The 13,032-nt window shown below is 32.0% G+C and overlaps 1 long non-coding RNA gene across 2 annotated transcripts; it reads right to left on the bottom strand.

The window, feature by feature from the left end:
• Window positions 1–3,252: 3,252 nt before the first annotated feature.
• Window positions 3,253–11,542, bottom strand: LOC136032733 (uncharacterized). Of its 2 annotated transcripts, XR_010618771.1 has the most exons (3): window positions 10,641–11,534; window positions 8,877–10,562; window positions 3,253–7,573 (listed from the first exon to the last, which is right to left on the bottom strand). It is a non-coding gene; the product is annotated as an uncharacterized LOC136032733 (long non-coding RNA). The 2 variants fall into 2 exon arrangements; XR_010618770.1 differs by lacking the exon at window positions 3,253–7,573 and having other exon boundaries at window positions 8,927–10,562; window positions 10,641–11,542.
• Between the last annotated feature and the right edge of the window lie 1,490 nt (window positions 11,543–13,032).

The raw sequence follows: 13,032 nt of genomic DNA, 5'->3' as shown, positions 1-13,032 counted from the left end.
TGGAAAATTCAAAAAAGATTAGTTTTCACTTACTAACGGAGCTGGGAGGAGGAGGATACACGTGGGGGGGACTGCAGAGTTCAGGTGAAGAATTTAAATATTTCCTTCCTTAGCAAAATAAAACTTCCTTCACTTTCGAAGTTAGAAAAACTTTTTAGTTTTTCTATATCTATTCCTGTAACTTTATCACGGTTTAGAAAATTCTCAAAATGTTCTGGCCATCGCTCTTTCACTCTTTTCTTACATAAGATAGGAACGGCGATGATGGTCCCTATCTTTAACTGAGACAAGTTCAGATTGACTGTTCTCTCTCAATGTTTTAACACGCGAGAACGAATTTTACTATTATGCCGTCTGGCTGCTTCTTCTAGATCTTCAGCAATTTATGCATGACCTCCACTTTGCCCCTCCAAAATTCGCATTTTAATGATTTCTCCACTTTCCTTACATTCTTCTTATTTTCATATGATCTATTACTCAAATATTTCTTTTACAAGCCCCTCCTTCTCTCCACTATACTTAAAACTTTTAACTAATATTCCTAGCTGCGTTCTAACTTTTCTCCCTGAGACACCATCTGTTACTTCACAAACTATTCTCCTGACATTATTGCATCCATCTTCTACATTGTGAAATTTTAGACTCCCCGGTTTAGTATCCGACTGTACCTGCAAAGTGTCTCTTAAATTCTCATCCTGGAGTCTTCCAACGTCATAACCTTCCGGCAGGTATTTATCCTTTCTAAATTTCAGATTTAGATCAACCGAAGACACTACTAAATGGTGGTCTTTACTTTTAACATCAATAACAGAACAGCACTCCTATATGACCTAGTTTCTTGTATCGATCTTACCAGTCTTCGGTTTGCAATAGCATAATCGATAAGGTTATTCGTCAAAACTGATTCACCTTTCCCCCTCATACACAAAATTGAATTTAAATTTTACTTCTTCAACCCTCACGTCTTCTTTCCTCAAACTGTACCTGAAAGTTTCAACTCCATCCCTTATGTCATTCGCAAGTTATTGCAGACACGCTATTTCGGCGACCTGAATACAAATGGTATCTTTCGATTTATCCCTCCCCCCAAATAAAAATTATAAATTGACCCTTTTATCCTTCAGCACTACCTCAAAGTTTCGACTCGGTCTTTTAAGCCGTTATCAAGGTATTCTAAATAATTTGAAAAATTAGGAGCACATAAAGTCTTTTTGATCACACAGGTATCTGCGTCGTTTCCGAAGTATACTCTTGGAAAACTCCGGGAATCTTGGCATGGCGAATGAACAATGAAAAATGACTCGAAATACAACTAATTGGGAATAAAAAGTTTTCGGCCCCATTTCAAGCCTCCTCCCTTGCTCAAAACAAAATGTATGATTTTCTTGGCTCAGAGAATGATTTTTGAAAGTTCCAAGCTTAATTAAGACATCCAGGATCAAATATACCCCTGTTTCTATTATATAAACTCCATGTGTAAACAATGGATACCTTGCGCAACTTACATTGCTTTTTCCAGGAGCTGCGGAGGTAAAGTCATTTCCAGAGACATATTTGTTTAGTTTTTCGACTTTTTTGGGAAAAAATGGTTGTCTCAATTTCTTATCAGATGTCTTTGAGGTTGTGGTGGCGAATCATAAAGAGGGCATGGAGGGTGGCTTGTTGCCTTCCGATTGCTCTTGACTATTAAAAAGAGCATTAGGATTATGAGTTTCTCGTTTCAATAGATCAATCCCTTTTTCGGGATATTACAAATATGGTGTTTTGATAACCCAAATCCAGTTTTTTAGTATCAATTACGCTATACCTTTAACCTTAAGTCATAATTAAATGTAGACTTGTCCCATCAACATTCCCTTAAAGTTTCAACTTAATAATCAAAGCCATTAGTTAGATTTTCAAAATACGCCGTTTTTACAACCTGGCAGGATGTAGTGTCTTTCAGATTTCCATGTTACTTTACCGTGCATAAATTATAAGTCACAAAGGAGCTTATATTGCAAAACTTTATTTTTATCTGAACTACACAAGAAAATTGTTTAGCCCCTTCAACCGACACTGATTTTGAAGTTAATTTGACCCAATCTTCACCTTCCTTTCTACAATAGTACTCGAAAGCTCCAACTCCATTCAGCAGCCGTTCTCAAGATTTTGCAGACCTACTATTTCGATGACCTGGATTCACACAGGCGTCTATGGATTTATCCCCCCCCCCCCGCGATCGCTCCTTCCTATATTCCTTCAATATTTTGACTTGATTTCTTAAGCTGTTAATTTTTGTACCCGACTCATTACAGATATGGTATTTTGATAACCTGGATGCATATAGCGTCTTTTGATTTAGTTCAACACATCCTTCAACATTACCTAAAAATTTTAACTTAGAGCCTACGCCATTTTGACAACCTGGCAGCACATATTATCTCTTAATTTACCTCACTGTTTAACCATCAACAAATTATGCTTCATAAGAGGTCTTAGGGCAAATAAATTATTGTTGTCAAGATTCAAGACAAAAATTGTTTACCCCTTCCCCCAACATTAAATTCGGAAAAATTCTGACGGCAAAATTCTCAAAATTCTGACGGGATGTCTTTAGGGATTAGGGGGACACCCTAGCAAAAGGGCAGAGGAGGGGGCTGGGTACCCTTCAACTATTTTGACTCTTAAAAAGGACACAAGAACTTTTTATTTACAATCAAATAAAGTTCCTATAACCGCTCCATCCGGACGAAGTGGCCAAGTAAAAAAAAAAAAAAATAACAACAACAATAAATTAAAAATACACGGAAGCCAATTCACTCTTTACTTAGGTAGCGCTATTGTCTATAATTTACTTCGCTAATCTCTAATGCATAAACCAAAAGCTAAAAATTTAAACAATAAGAAGAAACCAAATTAATTTCAAAGATTCTTATTTTCTCACTTCTTAGAGACCTTTCAGACTATTTTAAAAGCTTTACTTGACATTGTAAAACTTCGAAGGGGTTGATGAAAATATTCATATAAACAATTAAGATTCAAAAAGCAACACTGAAGTATTTTTTTTGTAGTTACTGTTTTGCTGAATTGTTTTCTTGTCATTTCACTCTTTATATAAGAAAAAAATATATGTTTTAAGAAAAGACACCATAGTATTGTTTCTTTGATATCATAAAAATGCCCCCATAAACTATAAATTTGTTCTAGAATATGATGGTATTTTTCCATTATTGTTTTTTTTTTATTGATTTTTTCCCTTTATTTAGCTCTCCATAACACATTTACCTAGAGTTAAAAAATTGTCAAAAAATGCAGTTTTGGAAGACAAAGAAAGAACAATCTTTGATAGATAGATAGATACTTTATTTAATATAATTAGAAATACAAAAACATTAACTCCTAACAGAAAGCAGAGCTCGTAAGGTTGGGTGTGTAAGGACATACACAAGATAAGATCTTTATTGATCAAATTACATAATAAATAATTTTCTAAACTGAACGACGGGGATCAGGGCTCGATGTGTCGGCCATAAAAGAGAGGTAAGAAAATGCCAGAATAATAAAAAAATCACACAAAGTCGGAGATAATAGTGGAGGCCATCCAGGCACAAGAACACCACAACAAAATTCATACTAAAATCTATTATTCATCAATCGCATCATCCTGACAAAAAATTATTTTGAAATATGTTTTTTCAAAGAAAATCGACTCTTGAAACTTGAGGGCATTTCTACCGAATTAAATTTATTTACAATATGAGAAATCTGATATCTGATTGAGAATCGAGCTCTTTCTGATTAGATTGGAGGAAGGCGATACTTCTTGGAGTGGACGTGGTGGGCAGGAGAAATGGGAGTCTCAGTTATACACAAATCATGGAAACAATTTGTTGAGGACTGGAGATCATTACACTACATTGCTGTATACACGTCCTTCAGTTTTTGATATTAAGCATATGAAGTACCCAAAATTCCAATTGCCTTATTTTGAATTATCCGAAGAGGTTGCAGATGGACCATAAATGTGCCAAGATAAATTAAAGGGCAATAATTAAGATATGACTCAATTAGAGAATGGTATAAAATTTTAAGGGTGGAAAAAGGAAACACATGTTATAATATATGAAGACAACCAAAGCTATGGGGAAGTTTCAATCTGAAATAATCAGAATGCTTATGGAAAGATAAAAGCTCATCGAGAATAATTTCATGGTAACGAAATGAATTTACTCTTTTTATCCTACTTAGATTTACAATTAACTTATCTATGGTAATTTTATTTACCACCCGTTGTGACCGCCTGAAAATCATGAATTCAGTTTTAGAAAAGTTCGGAGCTAGGCAGTTACATACAAACCATTTATTTAAAAATTTCATAGCTGTCACCATTTTCTCAGCTAACAAAGATAGCTTTTACTGTCACCGCCGTATCATCTGCAAAAATTGGTGCTAAGCTATTATTTTGGGGTAAACACCTCGGAAGGTCATTTATATAAATCAAAAACAGTAATGGCCCCGATAGTGATCCCTAGGGTACTCCAATATCATCAATAATAATATGGCTTGACATGTGCTCATTTATTTCTACCTGAATTTTTCGACCATGCAGGTAAGATTTTATTCGTAACTAGCTGTTGGGGTGGCACTTCCCGCCAACCCAACACCTAGTTGGTGGGGGCGCTTCGAACCCCCCCAAGCCCCCCCGCGCGCGTAAGTCGTTACGTGCCATATTAGTTACGCGCCATTGTAGTTGTGTCCCTGTGTACCACCTACGAATATAGATAGATTTATACATGTGTTTTGAACTACGTAAAACTTGCGAATATACAACATTCTTGGCTTTCCCATTGTCTGTGCATATACAAAGCTTTATGTACTTATAATGACGTCATATGCAAACGCTCTTTTTAAAAACAAACAAACATGCATACACACAACTCGTTTTTATATAGATAGATAGATAGATAGATACAATACAAATTAACTGCGTAAAACTTGCGAATATACAACATTCTTCGCTGTCCAATTGTCGCCGCATATAAATAGATTGTCAGGTTTACCCACCCTCGAACATGCAACGTACAACTGTCCATGGGAAAAACAATCAGTATTAAGATCTATACCACATTTTTCTAATGATTGACCTTGAGCTTTGTTGATGGTGATTGCAAATACTAATCGAATTGGGAATTGTAATCTTTTAAATTGGAAAGACAGATCCGTTGGAATCATGGCAATGCGAGGAATATTAACAGCCTCACCCTCAAAAGGCCCTGTCAAGATTTTGGCCTCTATTACGTTTTCCATTGTTTTCTATGGCGAGTCGCGTGCCATTGCAAAGCTTTGGTGGGTTGATATTTCTTAACAGTATTATACGTACGCCTAGTTTTAGTTATAGCACGTGTGGTGGAAACCCTGAAAGATACACGGAATTTAAAAACCCAGATGGATAATTAACCTCCTCACTCGGTTCCAAAACTGTGTCGACTGACTTGTAAAGGACTGCCTGGTCTCGAATCTTGGTCAAAACAATATTGTTGATTTTGTGGACATCTATATTTTTGGGTGGAAGAATCGCTCTTTCACTTAGCCATTTATTATTTTTATAATTGTTTAGAATATTCGTCAATACTTTTTCAATCAATTCATTTTTGGACATCACTAAATTACAGAATTCAGCAGGTAGTTGTATACGTCCTGAAATTGAGTCTACTGGGAGCTTTCCGTTTCCAATTGCCAGCAATTGATCTGAAAATGTTTGACCAGAGTCATCGTTTTGCAATCGGACACGCATATTTGTAGTTAATTTTAATATTTTTACGTGTGCCCATAAATTAGAATTTTTCGGGCAAGCATTCATTTCGTCTGCAGGGGTTGATCTAGGTTTTATAGGTAATGTTTGCCTGAAATCTTCCGTGAGCAATATTAATGTGTTGCCAAAGAGTTTCGAATTCCCTCGCAAATCTTTCAAACATTGATCCAGAGCCTTGAGCGATTTTTTGTGTGCCATTGTGCACTCGTCCCAAATAATAAGTTTGCATCGACTACATTTCTTATTCATTTCTTTGTTAGTGGCTGGATTTATCAATTTAATATTAAAGTGATAGCCGTCGACTCCATCCCAAAAAATGATAGGATATTGTAGGGCATTGTAGTGCTTTAGGGCATCGATGAGTTACAGCAATTCTTACCAACTGAGCGTTTCGCTTATGAAGAATAATATTTCGAGGTAAAAACTGATCACCGACCATAACGATTGCCACTTCGTCGATAGTTGGAGCATTGTATCTACGCACATGTTAGCCAGGAGGCGTTTTGTCAGCGGAAATAACAATTTTATGCGTATCAGTAGGCATCAAATCGATGGCTGTTTTGAACAGACGAACTAAATTATTATTTTCGTGGAAAAGATGTTACAATTGGGAAACGATTGTCCTTTCAACGTCGGGAGAAATTTCGCAACGTGCATTCAATTCTGAATTTCTATCACTGATGAAGTACAATTGTAAAAATTTATGATTTTCCCCTGAGAATGGTAGTAGGGACCCTGCTCTATGATAAATTTGCCCTTTTACTTTGAAAGTAGGCATAAATTGATCTGGATTTTCGATTTGGGCACCAAACGACGTCATTTAGAAACGTGAGTTATATTTTCTGATCTGTGATAAAAAAATGCTTAGATTATGACGTAGTTCTAGCAAGCAAAGTCTTCAATGGCTCTGGTGGTGCAGCCAGTAGAAGAAGTTTAACTTTTCCTGAGGCGCAACACATTCCCATTGTTTCACCATTAAATTTCAAGGCCTTGCAATAGGGACAAATTTTAGACATAGTCCCGATTTGAACAGATCTACTCAAGCTATAATCATCGACTGGGCTGTACCTGAATGCTAGGCGACAATTTTCAGGTTGCTCTTGTTATTCCTCGGCACGCTTTCTTTTGGTGAATTCTCTTTCAGACGCAAGCCTAATTTCACGCTGTTGTTGGGATTCCTCGGTACGCTTTCTTTTCCTACTTTCTCTATCAGCCGCAAGCCTGTTTTCTTGCTGCTCTTGTGATTCCTCGGCAAGAATATACAACATTCTTTGCTGTCCCATTGTCTGTGCATATAAATAGAATGTCAGGTTTAACGACTCTTGAACATACAAAATATAATGGTCCATGGGAAAACAATCCGTATTCAGATCTATACCTCATGATTCTAATGATTGCCCTTGAGCTTTGTTGATGGTGATTGCTAATCGACGATTCCCTGTGTCGCCATCGTCATTTATATATCCCCCTGAGCCCCCAGGCGTCCCTGTTGTAGTTGTGTCCCTGTGTCCCGGTCGTCATGTCCCGGTGTCCCGGTCGTCCTTTGTGTCCCGGTCTGTATATACATTCGTTTTTGAATTGGTCTTTTTTTAGGTTTTAGTTTTTTACTTTTTTTTAGTTTTTTTTCTTTTTTTAGTTTTGTTTTTCTCCTTTATTTTTTATTTTTTTTCCGTTTTCATTTTATTTTCTTTTTTAGTTTTTTTTTAGCTTTTTAGCTTTTTCAGTTTCTTATTAGTTTTTAGTTGTTTTTTTTCTTTTTAGTTTTTTTGTAGTTTTTACCTTTTTTTAGCTTTTAATTTTTTTACTTATGTCCTGGTCGTCATTTATACTCCCTGTGTCCCGGTCGTCATTTGTGTCCCGGTGCTTTGTTGATGGTGATTGCTAATCGAACATTCCTTGTGTCCCGGTCGTAATTTATATTTCCTATGTGCCGGTGTTCCGGTCGTCATTTGTGTCCGATGTCCCGGTCTGTAATTTCGTCAGTCGAAAACATGACGTCAGTCGACACAGAAACATGACGTCATCTGACAGACAGACACAGATCCACAGACAGACAACTTATATATATATATATACTAGCTGTTGGGGTGGCGCTTCGCGCCACCCCAACACCTAGTTGGTGGGGGCGCTTCGCGCCCCCCCAAGCCCCCCCGCGCGCGTAAGTCATTACGCGCCATAATAGTTACGCGCCATTGTAGTTGTGTCCCTATGTCCCACCTGTGAATATAGATAGATATATATATATATATATATATATATATATATATATATATATATATATATATATATATATATATATATATATATATATATATATATATATATATATATATGGTTTTAACTACGTAAAACTTGCGAATATACAACATTCTTTGCTGTCCCATTGTCTTTGCATATAAATAGATTGTCAGGTTTACCGACTCTTGAACATGCAACATATAATGGTCCATGGGAAAACAATCTGTATTCAGATCTATACCTCATGATTCTAATGATTGCCCTTGAGCTTTGTTGATGGTGATTGCTAATCGACCATTCCCTGTCCCGGTGTCCCGGTCGTCATTTACATCCCCCTGTTTCCCCCGGTGTCCCCGTTGTAGTTGTGTCCCTGTGTCCCGGTCGTCATTTATATTCCCTGTGTCCCGGTCGTCATTTGTATCCCGGTGTCCCGGTCTGTATATACATTCGTTTTTTAGTTTTGTTTTTCTCCTTTATTTTTTTCCTTTTTTTTTCTTTTTTAGCTTATTTAGATTTTTAGATTTTTTAGTTTTTTTATTAGTTTTTAGTTTTTTTTTCTTTTTAGTTTTTTTGTCCCGGTCGTCATTTATATCCCCCTGTTTCCCCCGGTGTCCCCGTTGTAGTTGTGTCCCTGTGTCCCGGTCGTCATTTATATTCCCTGTGTCCCGGTCGTCATTTGTATCCCGGTGTACCGGTCTGTATATACATTCGTTTTTTAGTTTTGTTTTTCTCCTTTATTTTTTTCCTTTTTTTTTCTTTTTTAGTTTATTTAGATTTTTAGATTTTTTAGTTTTTTTATTAGTTTTTAGTTTTTTTTTCTTTTTAGTTTTTTTGTAGTTTTTACCTTCTTTTTAGTTTTGTTAATTTTTTTTTTTACTTATGTCCTGGTCGTCATTTATACTCCCTGTGTCCCGGTGCTTTGTTGATTGCTAATCGAACATTCCTTTTGTCCTGGTCGCTTTCTCTTTGAGTGTCGTCATTTATTTTTTTCTTTTTTAGTTCTTTTAGTTTTTACCTTTTTTAGTTTTTTTTAGTTTTTTAGATGAAAATTTTTTTTTAGTTTTTTCCTTTTTTTCTTTTTAGTTTTTTATTGGTTTTTACCTTTATGTTAGCTTATTTTTCAGTTTTTTCCTTTTTTTTTATTTTTTTTTTATTTTTTATTTTTTTTAGTTTTTTACCTTTTTTTAGTTTTTTTAGTTTTTTTTAGTTTTTTTAGTTTTTTAGCTTTTTTACTTTTTTTATTAGTTTTTAGTTTTTTTGTAGTTTTTGCCTTTTTTAGTTTTTTCAGTTTTTTTTTTAGTTTTTTATTGGTTTTTACCTTTATTTTAGCTTATTTTTCAGTTTTTTCCTTTTTTTTAGTTTTTTTTAGTTTTTAGTTTTTTTAGTTTTTTATTTTTTTAGTTTTTTTAGTTTTTTTAGTTTTTTAGCTTTTTTATTTTTTTTATTAGTTTTTAGTTTTTTTTGTAGTTTTTGCCTTTTTTTTAGTTTTTTTTAGTTTTTTAGCTTTTTTATTAGTTTTTAGTTTTTTTTGTAGTTTTTGCCTTTTTTTAGTTTTTTTAGTTTTTTAGCTTTTTTATTTTTTTTATTAGTTTTTAGTTTTTTTTGTAGTTTTTGCCTTTTTTTAGTTTTTTCAGTTTTGACGTCACCTGATCCAGTTTTTTCAGGTGACGTCACCTGATCCACGATCCACAGATCCACAGACAACTTATTTTTATATATATAGATAGTTTTTTTTTTTTACTTATGTTCTGGTCGTCATTTATACTCCCTGTGTCCCGGTGCTTTGTTGATTGCTAATCGAACATTCCTTTTGTCCTGGTCGCTTTCTCTTTGAGTTTCGTCATTTATTTTTTTATTTTTTAGTTCTTTTAGTTTTTACCTTTTTTAGTTTTTTTTAGTTTTTTAGATGAAAATTTTTTTTAGTTTTTTCCTTTTTTTCTTTTTAGTTTTTTATTGGTTTTTACCTTTATTTTAGCTTATTTTTCAGTTTTTTCCTTTTTTTTAGTTTTTTTTTATTTTTTATTTTTTTTAGTTTTTTACCTTTTTTTAGATTTTTTAGTTTTTTTAGTTTTTTAGCTTTTTTACTTTTTTTATTAGTTTTTAGTTTTTTTTGTAGTTTTTGCCTTTTTTTAGTTTTTTCAGTTTTTTTTTTAGTTTTTTATTGGTTTTTACCTTTATTTTAGCTTATTTTTCAGTTTTTTCCTTTTTTTTAGTTTTTTTTAGTTTTTAGTTTTTTTAGTTTTTTACCTTTTTTTAGTTTTTTTAGTTTTTTTAGTTTTTTAGCTTTTTTATTTTTTTTATTAGTTTTTAGTTTTTTTTTGTAGTTTTTGCCTTTTTTTTAGTTTTTTTAGTTTTTTAGCTTTTTTATTAGTTTTTAGTTTTTTTTGTAGTTTTTGCCTTTTTTTAGTTTTTTTAGTTTTTTAGCTTTTTTATTTTTTTTATTAGTTTTTAGTTTTTTTTGTAGTTTTTGCCTTTTTTTAGTTTTTTCAGTTTTGACGTCACCTGATCCAGTTTTTTCAGGTGACGTCACCTGATCCATCCACAGACAGACTTTTTTAGTTTTTTCAGTTTTGACGTCACCTGATCCAGTTTTTTCAGGTGACGTCACCTGATCCACGATCCACAGATCCACAGACAACTTATTTTTATATATATAGATAGTTTTTTTTTTTTACTTATGTCCTGGTCGTCATTTATACTCCCTGTGTCCCGGTGCTTTGTTGATTGCTAATCGAACATTCCTTTTGTCCTGGTCGCTTTCTCTTTGAGTTTCGTCATTTATTTTTTTCTTTTTTAGTTCTTTTAGTTTTTACCTTTTTTAGTTTTTTTTAGTTTTTTAGATGAAAATTTTTTTTAGTTTTTTCCTTTTTTTCTTTTTAGTTTTTTATTGGTTTTTACCTTTATTTTAGCTTTTTTTCAGTTTTTTCCTTTTTTTTTAGTTTTTTTTTATTTTTTATTTTTTTTAGTTTTTTACCTTTTTTTAGATTTTTTAGTTTTTTTAGTTTTTTAGCTTTTTTACTTTTTTTATTAGTTTTTAGTTTTTTTTTGTAGTTTTTGCCTTTTTTTAGTTTTTTCAGTTTTTTTTTAGTTTTTTATTGGTTTTTACCTTTATTTTAGCCTATTTTTCAGTTTTTTCCTTTTTTTTAGTTTTTTTTAGTTTTTAGTTTTTTTAGTTTTTTACCTTTTTTTAGTTTTTTTAGTTTTTTTAGTTTTTTAGCTTTTTTATTTTTTTTATTAGTTTTTAGTTTTTTTTGTAGTTTTTGCCTTTTTTTAGTTTTTTTAGTTTTTTAGCTTTTTTATTAGTTTTTTTTGTAGTTTTTGCCTTTTTTTAGTTTTTTTAGTTTTTTAGCTTTTTTATTTTTTTTATTAGTTTTTAGTTTTTTTTGTAGTTTTTGCCTTTTTTTAGTTTTTTCAGTTTTGACGTCACCTGATCCAGTTTTTTCAGGTGACGTCACCTGATCCATCCACAGACAGACAGACAACTTATTTATATATATATAGATATATATATATCTATATATATATATATATATATATATATATATATATATATATATATATATATATATATATATATATATATATATATATATATATCTATATATATATAAATAAGTTGTCTGTGTGTGGATCTGTGGATCAGGTGACGTCACCTGAAAAAACTGGATCAGGTGACGTCAAAACTGAAAAAACTAAAAAAAGGCAAAAACTACAAAAAAAAACTAAAAACTAATAAAAAAAATAAAAAAGCTAAAAAACTAAAAAAACTAAAAAAAGGCAAAAACTACAAAAAAAAACTAAAAACTAATAAAAAAGCTAAAAAACTAAAAAAACTAAAAAAAGGCAAAAACTACAAAAAAAAACTAAAAACTAATAAAAAAAATAAAAAAGCTAAAAAACTAAAAAAACTAAAAAAACTAAAAAAAGGACATAAGTAAAAAAAAAACTAACAAAACTAAAAAGAAGGTAAAAACTACAAAAAAAACTAAAAAGAAAAAAAAACTAAAAACTAATAAAAAAACTAAAAAATCTAAAAATCTAAATAAACTAAAAAAGAAAAAAAAGGAAAAAAATAAAGGAGAAAAACAAAACTTAAAAAAAGGCAAAAACTACAAAAAAAAACTAAAAACTAATAAAAAAATTTAAAAAGCTAAAAAACTAAAAAAACTAAAAAAACTAAAAAAAGGTAAAAAACTAAAAAAAAATAAAATAAAAAAAAACTAAAAAAAAGGAAAAAACTGAAAAATAAGCTAAAATAAAGGTAAAAACCAATAAAAAACTAAAAAGAAAAAAAGGAAAAAACTAAAAAAAAATTTCATCTAAAAAACTAAAAAAAAACTAAAAAAGGTAAAAACTAAAAGAACTAAAAAAGAAAAAAATAAATGACGAAACTCAAAGAGAAAGCGACCAGGACAAAAGGAATGTTCGATTAGCAATCAACAAAGCACCGGGACACAGGGAGTATAAATGACGACCAGGACATAAGTAAAAAAAAAACCAACAAAACTAAAAAGAAGGTAAAAACTACAAAAACACTAAAAAGAAAAAAAAACTAAAAACTAATAAAAAAACTAAAAAATCTAAAAATCTAAATAAACTAAAAAAGAAAAAAAAAGGAAAAAAATAAAGGAAAAAAACAAAACTAAAAAACGAATGTATATACAGACCGGGACACCGGGATACAAATGACGACCGGGACACAGGGAATATAAATGACGACCGGTACACAGGGACACAACTACAACGGGGACACCGGGGGAAACAGGGGGATATAAATGACGACCGGGACACCGGGACAGGGAATGGTCGATTAGCAATCACCATCAACAAAGCTCAAGGGCAATCATTAGAATCATGAGGTATAGATCTGAATACAGATTGTTTTCCCATGGACCATTATATGTTGCATGTTCAAGAGTCGGTAAACCTGACAATCTATTTATATGCAAAGACAATGGGACAGCAAAGAATGTTGTATATTCGCAAGTTTTACGTAGTTA

Source organism: Artemia franciscana, chromosome 11 (assembly GCF_032884065.1).
Source record: "Artemia franciscana chromosome 11, ASM3288406v1, whole genome shotgun sequence".
Taxonomy (NCBI): Eukaryota; Metazoa; Arthropoda; class Branchiopoda; order Anostraca; family Artemiidae; genus Artemia; species Artemia franciscana.
The sequence above is the reverse complement of the archived record's forward strand: the minus strand, read 5'-3'. Positions and strand labels throughout refer to the sequence as shown.